The 18,795-nt window shown below is 41.8% G+C and overlaps 2 pseudogenes; both read right to left on the bottom strand.

Annotated features, from left to right (window-relative positions):
- Positions 1–253: 253 nt before the first annotated feature.
- On the bottom strand, positions 254–2,323 carry LOC124971503 (F-box/WD repeat-containing protein 7-like; annotated as a pseudogene).
- A 6,508-nt stretch (positions 2,324–8,831) lies between these two features.
- Positions 8,832–17,763, bottom strand: LOC124971502 (F-box/WD repeat-containing protein 7-like; annotated as a pseudogene).
- Positions 17,764–18,795: the final 1,032 nt, after the last annotated feature.

The raw sequence follows: 18,795 nt of genomic DNA, 5'->3' as shown, positions 1-18,795 counted from the left end.
TTGGGCACACGGAGCTACATACAAGCACAGCACTGATGAAAAGAAACTACATGAATTCTACTGAGGTAGCAGTGACAGGTAAGTCATCTATAGTTACTAGTGGAGTATTTAAATTTTAAATGCCTTACAGGTAATACAATTCAGAAAACAAGAGTACATTATCACTGAAACCCTTACATGAATGAGAAAAGGAAGAACGGTCTCATTACTTACACAAAGTAGTCATTGGAGTTTGATTGTTCCACTTAAAGTAAAAGTTGAGTTCCCTCATGTTTATTGCATTTTATTGAGATATATATCACACAACACTAACCATTTTAACATGGACCCTTCAGTGGTTCCCAACACACTTACCTTGCTATGCACCATCACCACTATCCAGTTCCAGATTACTTCTATCACCCAAAAATAAACTGTGTACCTGTTAGCTGTTAGTCCCAGTCATCCCCTCCCCTTACTGCTTGGAAACCACTAATCTCTATGGGATCGCCTATGCTGGACATTTACATAAACAGAATCAATATGTGCCCTTTTGTGTATGGCTTTTTTCACTTAGCATGTTCCAAGGTATGTTTATGGCACAACTTGTAATAGTACTTCATTTTTTAAGTTTATTAACTTGACTTATTACTAATGTTCAAGCATGTAGTTTGTGGGCCTCCCATAAAAAAATTACTGGTGCATTATAATTTTCTCAGCTTTCTTTCACTCCTTTTAATGGCTGAATAATCACGTTTAGTAGCAGTTAGTGAAACATTTCAAGTAGTACATGTACATGTCACCTGCAACATTTCTTGCCATTCCTGGAGGCATGTATGTGGTTGGATACAAGTCATCTAGTGGTCTTCTTGCCCTTGGCCATTGGCTGTTCTCAGGTCCCTAATAGTTGCTGGTATTGCTGAACATGGAACCATCCCAGTAGTACTTGTACATTCTGAGATTTTGCATATTTTCTTTCCAAAGAAAAGGAGTGGACCTGAGAACTGTGGTCCAAGATTATTTTTATTTTGTTGTCTTTGTATAGAATGGAGGAAAGCAGGTACATGGGCAGGTCCACACTACTCCTGGAAATTGTGACATTGTTACTATGCATCTTCTCCCACTATTGTCACCAAACTGATAAATCATCCTGGTCCATTTTCTCTTCCTCTTCAGCAGCATGTTCTGCATATTCCTCCTGTTTTTCTTGGTTTCCTGAGGAGTCCTTGTATACTTACATAAATTGATTATTGTTTTCTTCTACCTGTTCTTGCTGAGAATCGCTTTGGTCTCCAAGTCTAGGTTCTGTTTCAACAACTTCACCATTCTTTATAGTGTGTGCTCCTCTCCTCTGTTTTCTTAGCTATTGCTCTACTGCTGCTGGTGGTGTTCCTCCTCTACCATAGGATTCATCTGTTCCTCATCTACCTGGCTTAAGGAAGGGTTCTGTGAGATCCTCTAGTTTGTTGTCTTCTGCTGCCCACACAGAGAAATTCCTGATTCATTTCCAAATGCCTATCTGCTACTTCTTGAACTTTGCCTAGACTATTAGAAGATGTGAAAGTTCTCACATTCAAGAATTTAGATAGCCTTTTAAAAATCTTCCTGATGGTGGAGACTCTGTTTCAGAGAAGAGTCCTGGTGCGTAGAAAGTGGGTTGGTTCTCTTCCTCCTTGGCACTGAGGCAGTAGCTGTGGAAGGCTCCTGCTCAAAAATGAGAAGAAGCCGCACAAGTGTGGCTACAACCAGAGGTTGGTTCTGCTCAATCCCTTTCCTCTTCCTGGTTGTCTACAGGTTGTTGCTTATGCTTATGCCTTTTCACTGCCACTTGTACAGGGACAGTCATGATTTTGTTTTTTTTAGTTTACCTTGGTATGAGGCAGTGGGGGAGGACAGGACTAGAATAACTCCCCAAAGTCCTGCAGAGGAGCCAGGGGGCTGGTGACTGAACTGACCAAGGGAGGAGACCCCCTAAGGGTGTTGAGGAGAAAGGTGACAGTAAGAAACCAAAAGAGACACTACACTGGTCCTGCTCTCCCTGCTGATTCACATTGGGGTCCCTGCACTCAGAGTGTGGGTGGCTCCTGAGGTGGGGGAAGGGATACAATCCATGGTAACATGCTACAGCCCCAGGAGGGTGTTCAGGCAGCAGAGAGTCAGGAGAAACCAAAAGACTCACCTCGGTACAGCTTTCCCTGTTCCAGCAGTTGTGGCTGCCACTTGGATTCCTCTCTCTACACCTTGTGGATCCTTTGCCTCCGAAATCCCAGTCCGGGATGGCAGTAGCAGCTCCCTGCTCCCCCGCTTCGGGCTCTGGCAAAGGCTCTGGCTTGTGCACAAGCATGAGGAGCCACCGCTTCTAAGAAGGAGAGCTGGGGAGAAGAGGGCGGCCGCGGCTCCCGCTGGTCCAGTATAGCAGCGCTGAGGTGTCCACTGCTCTCGGATGCTCCCTCGCTGTCGTTCTCTCAGCAGTGGTGGCCATAGCAGTGGCAGCTGAATAGCAGCTGAGCTCGCTGCCTCCCTGGCCGGGTGTTGGCAGCAGAGGTCAGTGCTGGGGCTGGATCTCTCTGATGCTCCCTCCCTCTCTCAAGAGCCTCAGCTCAGCCCCGCCCAGCTCTGCTGAGCTCTGCTAGCTGCCTCCCTGGCTGCCTGCACCGTGCACCGCGAGGGGAGGGCTGGGGGAGTGGGGAGCGGCGCCTACCGATGACGCAAGTCACCCAGCGACAGTTCTCCTCTCCCGCCCTTTGCCTTCCGCCTACAAGTACATTTTAAGTAAGGGATATGTTGTATCTGAGATATGGAAATACTAAAAAATTGGATTATATGCACTTAGTGTGTGTGTGGTGTGTCAGATGAACCTGCCTGGAAGAGGATGTCGTTAACGTTGTATCTAGATTCCTGGAGAAAGGTAGATGTCATCCTGTTCTAAATTCAGGGACCACGTGTGATTGATTCATTGCGGCTGATGTACCTCACTGCCAGCCTAGAAGAGGTCCCTTTGGAGGTAGAAGAAGAGTGTAGTTGAAAGGCTGTTCAAATAGGCACTAAACCAAACAGGTTAGCCAAATGTGTACTTTTGATCAAATGGCAGCAGTGATTTTAACAATAGTGAATATTGTTTAGGGAGGACTTGATAGATGGAATCACAGTAGTAAAGTTTTGGTAAAGCACCATAAAGCAACTTTATTTCTTTTCTGAAAAACGTTTATCGTGGTGCATTATAGTTTATATATGATAGTGGGGTTCAGTTTCACATAATCATACATGCATGGAATGTAGTTTGCTCCATTTTAGTCCCAGGTGCTCTCTCTTTCCCTCCCCTACCTTTTGTTTGTTTTACTTGCTTATTATGTGGGATTTAAGAATAGACCAAATTGGCCTGTGAAATGTGAAAACAGACAGTATACTCAATTCCTTCTTAATTAGCTCTATATAAGGACTTTATGCTCAAAAGCCCTGTATTAACTTACATAGAGTCATTGAACTGTTTGAAGTGAGTATTCATGAGATCCCATTTTATCAAGGTAATTTTTAGGTGCCCAAACTTATTCCATTATATTCTTTATGTCAGAGCCTATATGATCAGTATAGAGAATTTTAGAACAGTATTATGAGTACAGAAAATTTAGGAAAGACAGCCACAGCCATTTTTTTCTGTATTATATTTAGTTACCTCTTTAAGATTAGAAGCTCATAATTTAAAATTTCATTGGATCCCCAGGTACAACTATTTGGAGCCCCAGTGTGATTAGCCCCATGAATTTTTGTCAATTGGTATAGTTTACTAATATTGTTAAGTTGTAACCTATATTGCATAGACAGAAAGTCAATCGGCATTTTGTTTTCCCCTTTTCCTTACATACATAAATTTTTTTTTTTTTTAAGTAGAAAGTAAACTTTATTAAAGAAAAGTAAAAGCAGACTTCTCCCGTGTGGATGAAGTGGACCCAAAGGTGAAATCCCAACAAATCTTTTGTATATAAACTAGTATATAAATTTTGAATATTCCGTTGGACCAAACTAGGTTAATTTGTTTTATTTTAATTATGATTTCTTCCTAGGAGAAAGCAATTTATCCTGTTTATATTACAATTCTATATATATACACATATATGTATGTGTATATACAATTTTTGCCTTTATTCTTTTTTTCTAGTGTTTATGACTTAATAAGTAATGTAAGTAATCTAGTTCCAGCATTGTGTTCCCTACACGGTGATCTCTAAGTACTAAAATTTCAGGGTTCCTCTTATTTTTCTCCTTGCTTTGGAGCTGGCTTAACTGACAGCCTTTTTTCCTCTTAACATTTTTAAATGTGTTTTAGGATTTTACCTGGCTGAAGTTTTCATTTTGCATTTATTTTTCTGGTTGAGGAAAGGAAACAGGCAAGGGGAAAGGACCTGTGACACTGGACAGCAAGCCATTCGATTCCCTTCCCCCCAGTCCCTCATCTTTGAACTAAAGGCTCTGAAATGGCTGACATTTCTGTGCTGCTAAAACATTCCCTAGGATGTTTCCTTAGCCAATTCCTGTTGTTTAAGGAGCACCTGTGGTGAGCATTTCTGGTGGTCTGTGGTCCCCTTCATATGCAGCCATGCCCTCTTCTAGGACCACCCAATTGACTACATTTGGGTTTACAGCAGACCCAGGTGTGCTGTGCAATGACAGCTGTCATTTGCAAAGGTTCCAGCAGGGAGTCCCTAGCACTGAAAAGAGCCAATGAGAAGGAATGTGCATTTCCATTTCTTTATTTTGCTAACTGCTTCTGGGAGGGGCGACAATGAGGTATTCCTGCCTTTTAACTGAAGTCTTTTGTACTGCACACCTGGTGTTGGCTCATGGGGGATGGGGAATAAAAGCCAAGGACACAAGAGAGGGCGTGGACACTGCAGTGTCGCTGTAGACAGATAGGTGGCAGCATGTCCCCAGTAATGGGGGACCCTTGTCAGCCTGAAAATTCTGACCTGTATCCAGTTATTTCTGCCAAGATAGCCACTCTGTAGGAGAACCCTGGACACGAGGGGAATTTGACGGGTGTTTTAGTCAGGCAAGACACTGAGGAGGCAGCACAAATACACACCAAAAAAAAAGAAAGAAAGAAAGAAAGAGGAGTATTTTATTTTTTATTTTGAAATCCTAAAGAGAAGAGGGCAGCAGCAGCCCTTGCAGAGCCATAGTAGTCTTGTAGGACATGCACACTCAACCAGCCCATGGGGAACAACAGAGACTGAGAGGAGCTAAAAGCTGAAGTCTGTATTGAGATCTAGGGTGTAAGTCAGGGAAGTTTCCTGAGAGGAGCTGTAATTGATAAGAAGACAGTATCATCTTGGAGGCCACTGTGATGAAAAGTGGTTACTTTGGCTCATCTGAAGCAGCTTGTTGGATATGGACATGTGCGAATGGGTCAAGTAGGTTGTATTGAGCTGTCCCTTAGGCAGATATTCACTAGGATTTGTTTGCATAAATCAGATTTGTGGAAGTGGGAGAATTAGAAACAGTTAAAGGTATCTAAGCCCTGTTTCTGGCATGAACAAATTCAACTGAAATTAGAAATGGAAGTCAAAATGACCTAAAATTATAAGAATTCACCATGTTCTTTTTCATGGAAGCTGTACCATATTTAATTCTTACCACCTATGCATAAAAGTCCCAATTCTAACCCTAAACCGGTATGATCAAGTTACTCAAATGTGCATCTACTTTCCGCATAGATTTTATATGTGTCTTTGGGGTTTTTTTTGTTGTTGTTTTATTGAACTTTAGGTTCATATGAGACTCATATCAAAGAAACAGCCTGGCCTGTGGTATGTGCCCTCAACCTTTCCTTCAGCCCTGTGGGATGGGTACTAGATCAAAAACTTAAGCCTTGGAACTCCTTAGAAAGTCATTCAAGAGGTTATATGTCGGATTGGAATTGGAGAAAGTCGTTGAAGACACCATTCTTTTATCAGTTAAGCGAGCAATCTGGGAAATATTGGGTACCTTCAATATCCTTTCAACTGACCTGGTTCTTGATTTTAAGTGGAATGTATGTCTCATTACTACCAGTACTGTGTATGAATCAAAGGGAATAAGGAGTGTCCCAGCAAGACCAGGTCTGGCATCATGGCCTTATTATACACCAGTGGCTAGTGGATACATGCGAGTTTGCTTAATATTTTTGGGCCTGTGAAACAAGGCAGTCACAGGGTTTTTTGTTTGTTGTTTGTTTGTTTACTTAAAAGGTACAATTTTCAGGTCCCGAACCACTCACTAGTTTATATAATAAATGTGAAGATGGAACCATTTGCTGACCAGGGTGTTCAGTGCTCCGATGTTTGCAGTAAGTTTGGGCAGATTCATTATTCTTTGGGTCCTATCCTTTATTAGCGACATCCTAGCTGAAGGATGGAAAGTAGCAAAAATCCATTAATTTCCATCATATATCATGGTGAGCAGTGCTGTTCACTTAGTCACAGATTCCCATTACTGGTCACTCTGTTCATCCCAAAGGGATTATCTGGTACACAAAGGTTCTGTGTGACAGGGTGGCTCAGGTACCATTTTGGTTTCTGACAAGCAACTGAAGCCAGAAGCCATCTTTTCCTCCTGTTGGAACTTATCAGAGGGTACAAATTTGGCTCTGCCTATCTTAAGCAGGCCTTGGTAGCCATGAAAAGGTGTTACTACTTCCATGACCCACAGCATAATGACCAAGTGGTTATAGAGGATTCCAGGCTCAGGGTGTGTCAGAGCCTGTTTCCAAGAGAGCCCAGTTTTATGCTGCTTTAATGACATATGAGATCAAAAGGGGGAAGAGTTCTTTCACAGGATGCCCTGGAACAATTAATGGGCGTCATGAGTGGACCAATGATTACTATATACACAAAAGAGGTTGACAAATTACTGTGAAGAAAAATTTCCCCCTTTCTTTTTTGCTTTATCTTTTTTTAAAAAGTATTTTTATTTTTAGTTATACATGGCAGTAGAATGTATTTTTTCAGAACACATGTAAAGCATACCTTGTTCTATTTAGGTTCCCACTCTTGTGGTCATATATCATGTGGAGTTACACTGGTCGTGTATAGAAATACAAGACTAGGAAAGGTGTATCGAGTCAATTCTACTGTCTTTCCTATCCCCTTCCTCCTTCCCTTCCCTTCATTCCCTTTGTCTAATCTAATGGGTTTCTCTCATTCCACTCCCATACCTCCTTCTTTTGGGGTTAGCATCCACAAATCAGACAACATTGGACCTTTGACTTTTTTGGATTGGCTTATTTCACTTAGCATGATATTTTCCAGTTTCATCCATTTACTGGCAAATTCCATAATTTCATTCTTCTTTATGGCTGAGTAATATTCCATTGTGTATGTGTATACCACATTGTCTTTATCCCTTCATCCATTGAATGACACCTAGTTTGTTTCCATAGCTTGGCTATTGTGAGTTGAGCTGTAAACAAGAATGTCGCTGCGTCAGTGTAGTATGCTATTTTTAAGTCCTTTGGGTGTAGACTGAGGAGTGGGATAACTGGGTCAAATGGTGGTTCCATTCCAGGTTTTCTAGGGAATCGCTAATACTGCTTTCCAGAGTGGTTCACCAATTGGCAGTCCTACCAACAATGTATGAAAGTATGTTTCTCCTCACATCCTCCTTAACATTTGTTACATATATTCTTTTTTTTTTTTTTTTTTTTTGCGGTGTTGGGGATTGAACCCAGGGCCTTGTGCTTGCAAGGCAAGCACTCTACCAACTGAGCTGTCTACCCAGCCCCCTGTTACTTGTATTCTTTATAACTGCCATCCTAATGGTGGTGAGATGGAATCTCAGTGTAGTTCTAATTTGCATTTCTCTAATTGCTAGGGTGAACATTTTTTCATGTACTTTTTTGACCATTCATATTTCTTCTTCTGTAAAGTATTTGTTCAGTTCCTTTGATTGGGTTATTTATTTTTCTGGTGTTAAGTTTTTTTTTTTTTTTTTTTTAAACCACTAATTTTATTCATTTTTATTTATTTTTTAATGTGGTGCTGAGGATCGAACCCAGTGCCTCATGCATGCTAGGCAAGTGCTCTACCACTGAGCCACAACTCCAGCCCCTGGTGTTAAGTTTTTTGAGTTCTTTTTATATCCTGGGAATTAATGCCTTATGAGGTACTGGTGGCATCTTTTTGTTGTTAATACACGAACTGGAATGACTTGATTTTGATTCCAGAAATTTTCTGGACTAGGTATTTCAAATATGAGAATTTGTATAAGAGAATATCTTAAAAATCTGAAATACCAAATAGTATTCTTTTCAACCATTATTTTCTTATGCATTCATTACATGCCTAACTAGTCAAGCAGCCAGATGGTGAAATTAATTAATTAACGTTACTGTGGTAGATAAGATATAATCACTTCTTGTGTTTATTATTTAGAAGAATAATTAGGAAAGTGCTTAGTCATGCCAACTAGTTTGCTAAACATGATTCATATGCATTAGTTCACAGGAAGAGAAAAATCAATTTAATATTACTATCTTAAGTCATAATATTCATAATATCCAAGGCTTGGTTGCAACCAATCCTCCTAGAAGACAGTCAGAGAACTTAAATACTAGTAAAATCTAGTGATTGAGATTTGAGTATGCTGAGCCACACACAGGCATGGCACTGATGAGAAGCAGCTACATCAAGTCTTACTAGGGTATCGGTGAATAATTAGTGCAGTTCTTAATTTAAAATATCTTACAAGCATTGCATTTTAGGAAAACAGCACATTCCAAATCCCACAAACCCAAACATAAATGAGAAAGGGAGAATGATCTTACTAATTAACAAGCAACAAAAAATGTAAATGCACACAAAAGAAGCATTTGACTTTTATTTATTACACTGAAAAATGGTATACCTTATTTCTATAGCAATTTATTGAGATGTTACATAAGATTCACCATTTCAACGTGGACACCTCAGTGGTTCCCAGCACACCCACCCTACCATACAAACATTACCCCTATCCAATTCCAGAACACTTCCATCACCCAGGAAATCATATACCAATTTAAGAAGTTAGTCCCAATCATTCCCTCTTCTCATTGCCTAGCAACCAATTAACTGCTTTCTTTCTCTGAGTTTGCCCATTCTGGACATTTTGTATATACACAGAATCACCACATGACCTTTTCTGTCCTTTCATTCAGTTAGCAAATTGTTTCCAAGATTCATTTATAGCACAGTATGTACCCTTACTTCAGCCTTTTGTTTTGTGCACAGTTTGTTAACTTGATTTATTACTTTCATTCATTTGGCATATGGTTTGTATGTGTCCATTTAAAAATTTTTTATTGGTGCATTATAATTATACATATTGGATTTGTCATACATATGCATCCCCAAAACGTAATAGTATAATTCATTCTCTTTTAGGACTAAATAATATCTTACATTTTGTAGCAGTTAAGTAAAACATTTAAGTAGTGTATGTCACCTGTAACATTTTTGGCCATTTCCTGTAGACCTGTAGATTGTTGGACAGATAGAATCTGGCAGTGTACTTACCATTGGACATTGGCTGCTGTCAGGTCCCCCAAAATTATTGGTGTTGTTGAACATAGCATAAAGTCCATTGGTACTCATATATTCTGTGATTCTGCATTGTTTCTTTCTCAAAGAAAAGGAGGAGACTTAAGAACCATGGTCCAAGTTTCTTTTCATTTTTGTTGTTTTTGTATAGAATAGGGAGTAGAGTGGTAGATGGGCAGGTCCACAATATTCTTGGAATTGGTGACAGTGTTATTAAGTGTGTGCTCATCTTCTCCTCTACTGCCACCAGACTGATCCAAATCACTCTGCCGATCCATTTCCTCTTACTGTTCATTCCCCTCATATTTTTACTTGCATGTTTTGCATCTTCCTCTTATTCTTGGTTTCCCAAGTCCTTCTCTACTGAAATAAATGGATTATTATCTTCTTCCACTTGTGCTTGCTAGTAATCATTTTGGTCTCCAGTTCAAGGTTGTGCTCCCAAAATTTCATCCTTCCTTGCAGTGCGTTCCTTCCTCTTGTCTTAGTTGTTGCTCTTGCTGCTGCTGCTGCTGCTGCTGCTGCTGCTGCTGCTGCTGTTGTTGCTGCTGCTGTTGCTGCTGCTGCTGGTGTTCCTCCTGTACCACAGGGTTCATGTGGTCCTTGTGCACCTGGCTTGAGGAAGGGTTCTCTGAGTTCCTCCAGTTGATTGTCTTTTGCTACCCACACAGAACAGTTTCTGATTCATTTCCAAAAGTCAGCCTGCTAATTCTTGCATGTTACCTAGATGATCATAAGATGCAGAAGGTTAATATTCCCGTATTTAGGTAACGTTTTAAAAATCTTGCTGATGGTGGAGAATGCTTTATAGAAAAGCCTGGCTAAAAATTGGGTTGGTTCCTTTCCACTGAGGCAGCAGCTACCAAAGGGTTATATGAGTAATTGAGGCAGAAGTGGTGCTAATGTGACTTAACCAGGGGCCACTGTGGTCTCTAGAATGCTGCTGTTGAATAGAAGCCAGGGCTGTACTCACCTCTTCTTTTTCTCTTCCTGGGTCTCTTCAGAGTTTGGGTTTGGCCCTTCCAGGGCAGCATGTCACGATTTTGTTTTTATAAAGTTTTCTCTGTGCAGAAGCTAGGGCTTGCCTCCTGGACCCCCTCTCCACTACCTCACAGTACTAAGGGCTGGGATGGGCATAGGAGCTGGGAGAACTTCCTGAGGTTTAGAGAAGAGCCAGGGGGCCTGTGACTAGCCAAGGGAGAAGATCCCTGAGGGAACTGCAGGGAAGGGCCAGCCCTGCTTGTCCTGCCACCCCAGTGCTGCTTCACAGTTGGGACTCTTCACCACTGGTGAGGGGTGGCTGCTGAGCCTGTGGCAAGGTTCAGGCACTCCAAGGAGATGCTATGACCCCCGGGGGAATGGCGGAAGCAGTGGAGAGGCAGGGGTCGTGACACCGCCTCCACTCCTGGGACCCTCATATGTCTGGTGACTGAGACCCACCGCTTCCCTACACCTTAGGAATCCTTCACCCTATGCCCGATGTTGGGGCAGAAATTTCACCCCCTGCTAGCGTCCACTCACCAACAAGCAGATTCCCAGTTCTGGCCGGCGGTATACAGCTCCCTGCCCTTAACAACTCCAGCTCACAGGCAGGCTCGGTCTTTGTGTATCCAGCTAAGCTAAGGCTTGAGCAGGCGAGGCAGATCCTGCTGGTCCAGGTTGGCAGCGTGGTCCCTGCTGGGGCTGGATCTCTGATGCTCCCTCCCTCTCACTCTCACCCCAGGAGGGTGTTCCAGGCAGCAGAGAGTCAGGAGAAACCAAAAGACTCACCTCGGTACAGCTTTCCCTGTTCTAGCAGTTGTGGCTGCCACTTGGATTCCTCTCTCTACACCTTGTGGATCCTTTGCCTCCGAAATCCCAGTCCGGGATGGCAGTAGCAGCTTCCCTGGTCCCCCGCTTCGGGCTCTGGCTTGTGCACAAGCATGAGGAGCCACCGCTTCTGAGAAGGAGAGCTGGGGAGAAGAGGGCGGCCGCGGCTCCCGCTGGTCCAGTATAGCAGCGCTGAGGTGTCCACTGCTCTCGGATGCTCCCTCGCTGTCGTTCTCTCAGCAGTGGTGGCCATAGCAGTGGCAGCTGAATAGCAGCTGAGCTCGCTGCCTCCCTGGCCGGGTGTTGGCAGCAGAGGTCAGTGCTGGGGCTGGATCTCTCTGATGCTCCCTTCCTCTCTCAAGAGCCTCAGCTCAGCCCCGCCCAGCTCTGCTGAGCTCTGCTAGCTGCCTCCCTGGCTGCCTGCACCGTGCACCGCGAGGGGAGGGCTGGGGGAGGGGGGTGCGGCGCCTACCTATGACGCAAGTCACCCAGCGACAGTTCTCCTCTCCCGCCCTTTGCCTTCCGCCTACAAGTACATTTTAAGTAAGGGATATGTTGTATCTGAGATATGGAAATACTAAAAAATTGGATTTATATGCACTTAGTGTGTGTGTGTGTGTGTCAGATGAACCTGCCTGGAAGAGGATGTCGTTAACGTTGTATCTAGATTCCTGGAGAAAGGTAGATGTCATCCTGTTCTAAATTCAGGGACCACGTGTGATTCATTGCGGCTGATGTCCCTCACTGCCAGCCTAGAAGAGGTCCCTTTGGAGGTAGAAGAAGAGTGTAGTTGAAAGGCTGTTCAAATAGGCACTAAACCAAACAGGTTAGCCAAATGTGTACTTTTGATCAAATGGCAGCAGTGATTTTTAACAATATTGAATATTGTTTAGGGAGGACTTGATAGATGGAATCACAGTAGTAAAGTTTTGGTAAAGCACCATAAAGCAACTTTTATTTCTTTTCTGAAAAACGTTTATCGTGGTGCATTATAGTTATATATGATAGTGGGGTTCAGTTTCACATAATCATACATGCATGGAATGTAGTTTGCTCCATTTTAGTCCCAGGTGCTCCCTCTTTCCCTTCTCTACCTTTTATTTGTTTTACTTGCTTATCATGTGGGATTTAAGAATAGACCAAATTGGCCTGTGAAATGTGAAAACAGACAGTATACTCAATTCCTTCTTAATTAGCTCTATATAAGATTTTATGTCAAAAGCCCTGTATTAACTTACATAGAGTCATTGAACTGTTTGAAGTGAGTATCCATGAGATCCCATTTTATCAAGGTAATTTGTACATGCCCAGACTTTTTCCATTATATTCTTTATGTCAGAGCCTATATGATCAGTATAATTTTAGAACAGTGAGTATTATGAGTACAGAAAATTTAGGAAAGACAGCCACAGCCACTTTTTTAGCAAATCATGAAAATTTACATAATTATACATTTTTTATACCCATACATAATTTATTGTTACCAAAAGCTTGGTTCTTGTTCCTGATGCCAATCCAATAATGAGGTTTTGAGAACAAGGAAAAGGTTTTATTGCTTTACTAGCAAGGGAGAAACATAGGGAACTTCTGCCCCAGAGGTTGTGATTCTGACTATCTAGGGGAACAGAGGACTTTTAAAGAGGTAATTCAAAGGCTACATTTCAGGTGTGCCCTGTCAGAGGTCATATAATTCACAAGTATCCTTGAAAGATACCTGTTTCTTATGTCTTCTGGTGCCATCCTTGAAGTCTGAATTACTTCATTCCTGTGGTATGTGTGGTTAAGGAGAGATAATTCAACCTAAAATGGGAAGGTTATCTTGCTCCCCCCATGTTTAGGAAAGAGGGTAGGGATAAGAGAAAGGAAAAAAATTACATATCAGTTAAAATAAGCCACAAGCGTTATGGTAAAAGCATGAAGTGGGACTCCTGATACATTGTCATATCTATATTTTAATGATATATGTAGGTTTAATTTTTATTTTTACTTTTTATTTTTCTTCTTTAATCTGTTCATAAATTAATAAGTAATCTAGGATTACCATTGTGCATCCTTCACTTGGTGTTCCAAAGTGACCTTTCATATGCACTTTGCTTCCACCTCCAAAGGTACATAACATAATTTTCTAGGCTTGATCTGATAAACACACACACACACACTAAGCACATGTTTAACATTTAAATTTCCTTTTTGTCCTTGAACTTTTACCCACCTTAAGAGCCATTATTTTTTTTCTTGAAAACAAAAATCTTTTATTTTGGTCAGCCAGTTGCAGCTATGGTTCTTAGTTTCTGATTCTGGTTGAAAATAGGAGGGGGAAAAAGATGAGGAAGGGGCCCACTGTCTCTAGTCAGTAACCTCTCCCTGAGATATCCCCAGGAACAGCAGAATACCCATTCTCCTTTAAAAAAAAAAAAAAAAAAAAAAACTCCTCTTCCTCCTTTTTCCTTCTCCTTGTCCTCCTCTTCTTTTTCTTCTTCTTCTCCTTCCCCTTCCCCTTCCCCAGTGGTGATACTCTAGCCTCACAAATGGTATACCACTGAGCCACATCCCCACCACTTAAATAAAACATTTAAATTGCTTGTATTCCTAGAAAGGTTAAAATAAATTTTTGAGGGAGCTGGGGTTTTGACTCAGTGGTAGAGTACTTGTCTAGCATGTGTGAGGCACTGGGTTCGATCCTCAGTACTGCATATAAATAAATGAATAAAATAAAGGCCTATCAACAACTAATAAAAGAGGCTTAAAAAAATAAAATAAATTTTTTTTTGCGGTACTAGGGATCGAACTCAGGGCCTTGTGCTTGCGAGGTGAGTACTCTACCAGCTGAGCTGTCTCCCCAGCCCAAAATAAAAAGTTTTTAAACCTCCCTTTACCTGATTACCTAACAAATTCCTGGACTCAAGTGGCCTCAGTGGTGAGTCCTAGCCTGATTTGTTGTTCCAATTGGCTCTATCCCTAGGCAGAGCCCCTCTTTGTAGTGTATCCCAATTTACTTTATCTGAGATGGGATCAGCCCCCACTAGTGCAAGGATGGCATGTTCATTTGCTGAGACTACAAGCATTCCTGAGAACAGAGGAGAGCTTAGATATATCAGAAAGTTATTTTACTTTTTTTCTTTTTTTCTTTTTTTTTTTTTGGTACTAGGGATTGAATCCAGGGGCACTTAACTACTGAACCACATCTCCAACCCTTAGTATATTTTATTTTGTGACAGTCTCACTAAGTTGCTTAGGTCCTCACTAACTTTGGAGGCTGGCCTTAAACTTGTGATCCTCCTGCCTCAGCTTTCTCAGTCCCTGGGAATGCAGATATGTGTCACCTCACCCTGCCCATATTACCTATTTTAACTAAGGGCTTTGGGGGTTCTGTTCTATCAAGTGTGATATGTAACTTCCAATGGTTTAATTTATCATTCATTGTAGGATAGTATCTATGTCCAATGTGGGCTATTTAAGACAATGGAAACTGAACTTGGGAAACTTAAGCAACTATGTAGTTAAAATGAAGCATAACTATTTTCCCTTTAATTTATAGATAGTTAATTTTCAAAGATTATTATGGGTATAATGATTAACTTCAGTGACATATCCAGGTACAAATATCTGAGCCCCAGGATTCTATTAAGTCTGGAGCTTAGTCAATTAGGGCATTTTATCAAATGCTAAAGTTAATTCAGAACCTATGTTGTTATGTGTTTATTATATACAATTTATATTCTATAAATTTATAGTATATAAATTTTGGGATGTAAAATTTGGATTTCAAATTGGGTCAAATTGTCAATCTGTGTGCCTACATGTGTGTATATATGTGTGTAAAGCATAAATAAATATATGAAGTATTTATATATTTACCATTTTAGTCAGTTTTTTCACTTCTGTGAGTAAAAGACCCAACCAGACAATTTTAGAGGAGAAAAAGATTATTTTGGGACTCAAGGTTTCAGAAGTCTCAGTCCACATATAGCTGGCTCCATTCCTTGGGGCTCAAGGTCAGGCAGAACAACATGGTGGAAGAGTGATGGAGGAAGGCAGTTCACATGATGATCAGAAATCAGAGAGACTGACTCCACTCAACAGATACAAAATATATACTCCAATGGCATGCTTCAATGACAGCCACCTCCTTCAGCCATATCTTATCTACCTTCAGTTACCACTCAGTTAATCCTGTCAGTGGATTAATTCACTGATTGGGTTAAGGCTCTCAGAACCCAATCATTTCTCCTCTAAACCTTCTTGCATTGTCTTACACATGAGCTTTTGGGAGACACCTCACATTCCAAACCATAGCATTCAACCCTTGGCCCCCAAAATCTCATAACCATCTCACAATTTAAAGTACATTCTGTCCATTTCCAATAGTCCCCATAGACTCAGTAGTTCCAAAATTGCCCAAAAGTTCAAGTCCAAAGCCTCCTTTGAGACTCAGGGCAAGCTCACATCATGACCTCCTGTAAAAATCAAATCTATTTAGAAGTGTCTAATATGTAAAGGTACAGAATAAACATTTCCATTCAGAAAAATAGGGTCATAGAAAGAAGGGCTAGTACCAAAGCAAGACTGATGTCCAGTTGTACAAACAAGTCCCATAGCTTCATTTCCAGCAGTTGGAGCACATGGCATGGCTTGTGTAGCTTCGTCCCTGTGGCCCCCTTGGTTACAGCCCGAGGGTCCTTTCTGTTGGCTTGTGTCAGCTCAATTCCTGCAGCTTTCCTCAGCAGACGTTCCACAGTACTGGCATTACTTAATGTTGAGGTTCTCCACTTCAGCCTTTACTTCCTCCTTATCTCCATGCATCACCCTCTCAGGAGATGCCTGCTGGTACTCTGACTCTGCTGCACTTTGCCTGGCCTCCCAGGCCTTCCTTTGAAATCTTGGTGGAAGCCTTCAAAACCCCTGCATTCCTGCAGAAACAGAACCACGTGGTTGACAGCAAGGTCTGTAGCCATCTCAAATAGTAGCTAAGCCTCCATGGACCACAGCTGCAGCAGCCTCTGAGTGTCTGGGTGTCTGAGCACATTTAAAAACCTTCCTTGGGCTGGGGAGAGAGCTCAGTTGGTAGAGTGCTTGCCTTGCAAGCACAAGGCCCTGAGTTCAATCCCCTGCACCGCAAAAAAAAAACAAAACAAACAAACAAAAAAACCTTCCTAGGCTCCCTTGTGCAAGGATGCCGTATTGGTCTCTTCTCAAGAGAGTTTTTACTTTTATTCCCTTGAGCGGAAGATGTGTGTGGTGTTGCCAGCTCCTGAGATGCCCTCAAACCATCTTTCTTATTGTCTCTGGCAAAATCTTTAGCATTTCTTTAGTGGCAGCCAGGTCTTAACAACTGCAGCTTTCTTAGCCCCAGTTTTACTCCTGTCTTTCAAGTCCAAGTTTTTCAAATCTTTCTGCTCTGCTTTCTGCTCCTGATTATCACAATAAATTTGGCTAAAAGCTATAAGCAATATCCATTCCACCGCCTGAATGCTATGCTGCCTAGAAATTTCTTCCCCCAGATTAAGAGGTCCATCACTTTTAAAATCAGTCTCACAAAAGTCTTAGGCCATGGGCAAAATGTAGATAACTTTTCAGTGAGAATACGACACAAGTGGCCTTGTGCCAATTGCCAAGAATGTCCATCTTTTCCTCTAAAACCTCATGAACCCCGTCTTTACTGTGCATAGTCCTATTGGCATTCTGGTCTTCTGAGCTCCCACCAGAACTGGTCATTAAACTCTGCTTACAACAATCTAAAGCATTTCCAGCTTGTGCTACTAAACATCTCAAAATTCCTCCCACCAATTCCAAAAAATTCCAAAAACCTTCTGAGCCACATGGTCAGGTTAGGCACAGCAATGACCCCACTCTGGGTACCAATTTCTGTTCTAGTCAGATTTTTTTTTCCCTGCTGTGACTAAAAGATCTGACAAGAACACTTTTAGAGGAGGAAAAGTTTATTTGGGGGGACTCACAGTTTCTTCTCAATCCATAGACAGCCAACTCACTCCTCAGGGCTTGAGGTAGGCAGGACATGATGGCAGAATAGTGTGGTGGAGGAAAGTAGCTCACATAATGATTGGGAAGCAGAGAGAGAGATTCCACTCACCAGATACAAAATACATACCCCAATGACCCACCTCCTCCAGCCACACCCTATCCACCTTAAGATACCACTCAGTTAATCCGTATCAGGGGATTAATTCACTGATTGGGTTAAAGCTCTCATAACCTAATCATTTCTCCTCTAAACCTTCTTGCACTGTTTCACACATGAGATTTTGGGGGCCACCTCATATCCAGACCATAACTTTTACCAGTGTAATTTTTTTTACCTTTTAGTTTCTTCCCTTTTATGTAGAGGAATTTGTCTTAACTTACCTTCCCCCACTTTTTTTCCCCGTTCCTTCTTTTTCTTACACTCCTCGCTGCCTGAAACCATAGTGTTCGGTTGTTGTCTTTGCTGAAACTCAGTGTGGACGTTCTAAGTGCTTACAGGAAGAGGGGTAGGGGCAGGCGCCCACTGGCCTGCCTCTAGGCAGCCTGTTTTGTTCTCTACCTTTCCAATATGACTTTTAGAAATAGCGTTTGCTGAGAGAACTCTGATAGCCCCTCCTTGGGACAGCATAATTTTACCTTTTGTTTGAAATATCAGTTCCTTTTCAATATGTTTTTTAGTTAAGTCCCTTCTTTCTCCCCAACCCTTTTGTGTTTGTTTCTTGTGTAATAACCTGATAAAGTCCTTGTTGGCCCATGTGGCTCTGGGCATAGGTAGCTTCTCTGTCTAGTGTGTTCCAGTTCACCTATGAGGAGCTTGGATCTACTTCCTAGAGGGAGAGAGAGTGGTCGTAAGAGTATTTTGAACCTCCGGGTCCTTAGGATGAGCCCCTTGATTTACTGGTAAGGCAGAGTACACAACTGAGGTCCATGCATATTATCTCGGAATTTTATATTCCTGAATCAACTGTGTGACATCCTGAGAGGGCTTTGGTGGGCAAGGATAGAGTGTTCTCTTCCCCCTTTTCATTAGCCATCATGTTTCTGGTATGCAAGAGTGTGATGTCTTATACCTCACTGGGTCAGGGGATAGATTGCAACAGTAGTACGGCAAATGATAACTCAAGAGTTTATATCTAGAACTCTTTTGACTAGATGCCGTGGCTTAGTTCCTGAATTAGAACCATCACACTGACTGTGTGTGTCAAGTACGTGAGAGCATCCAAAGAGGGTTCTTCTACTCAATAGAACAGAATGGGATGAATGGGAATCAAGAAACCCAGCAGTTTGGACTGGGGATGTGGCTCAGTGGTTAAGCATCCCTGGGTTCAATCCCTGGTACCAAAAAAGAGAAATAAGTAAATAAAAGAAATACTGAAGTTTGTCCCCACAGTCCTCTGGGTTACCCTGCCAACTTGTCAAGTGCACTCATCTGGCTCATCTCATAATATTGGAAGGAAATCCTAATTCTCTTTAT

This window comes from Sciurus carolinensis, chromosome X (assembly GCF_902686445.1).
Source record: "Sciurus carolinensis chromosome X, mSciCar1.2, whole genome shotgun sequence".
NCBI classification, from domain to species: domain Eukaryota; kingdom Metazoa; phylum Chordata; class Mammalia; order Rodentia; family Sciuridae; genus Sciurus; species Sciurus carolinensis.
Note: the sequence above shows the minus strand (reverse complement) of the source record. Positions and strands in the feature narration are given on the sequence as shown.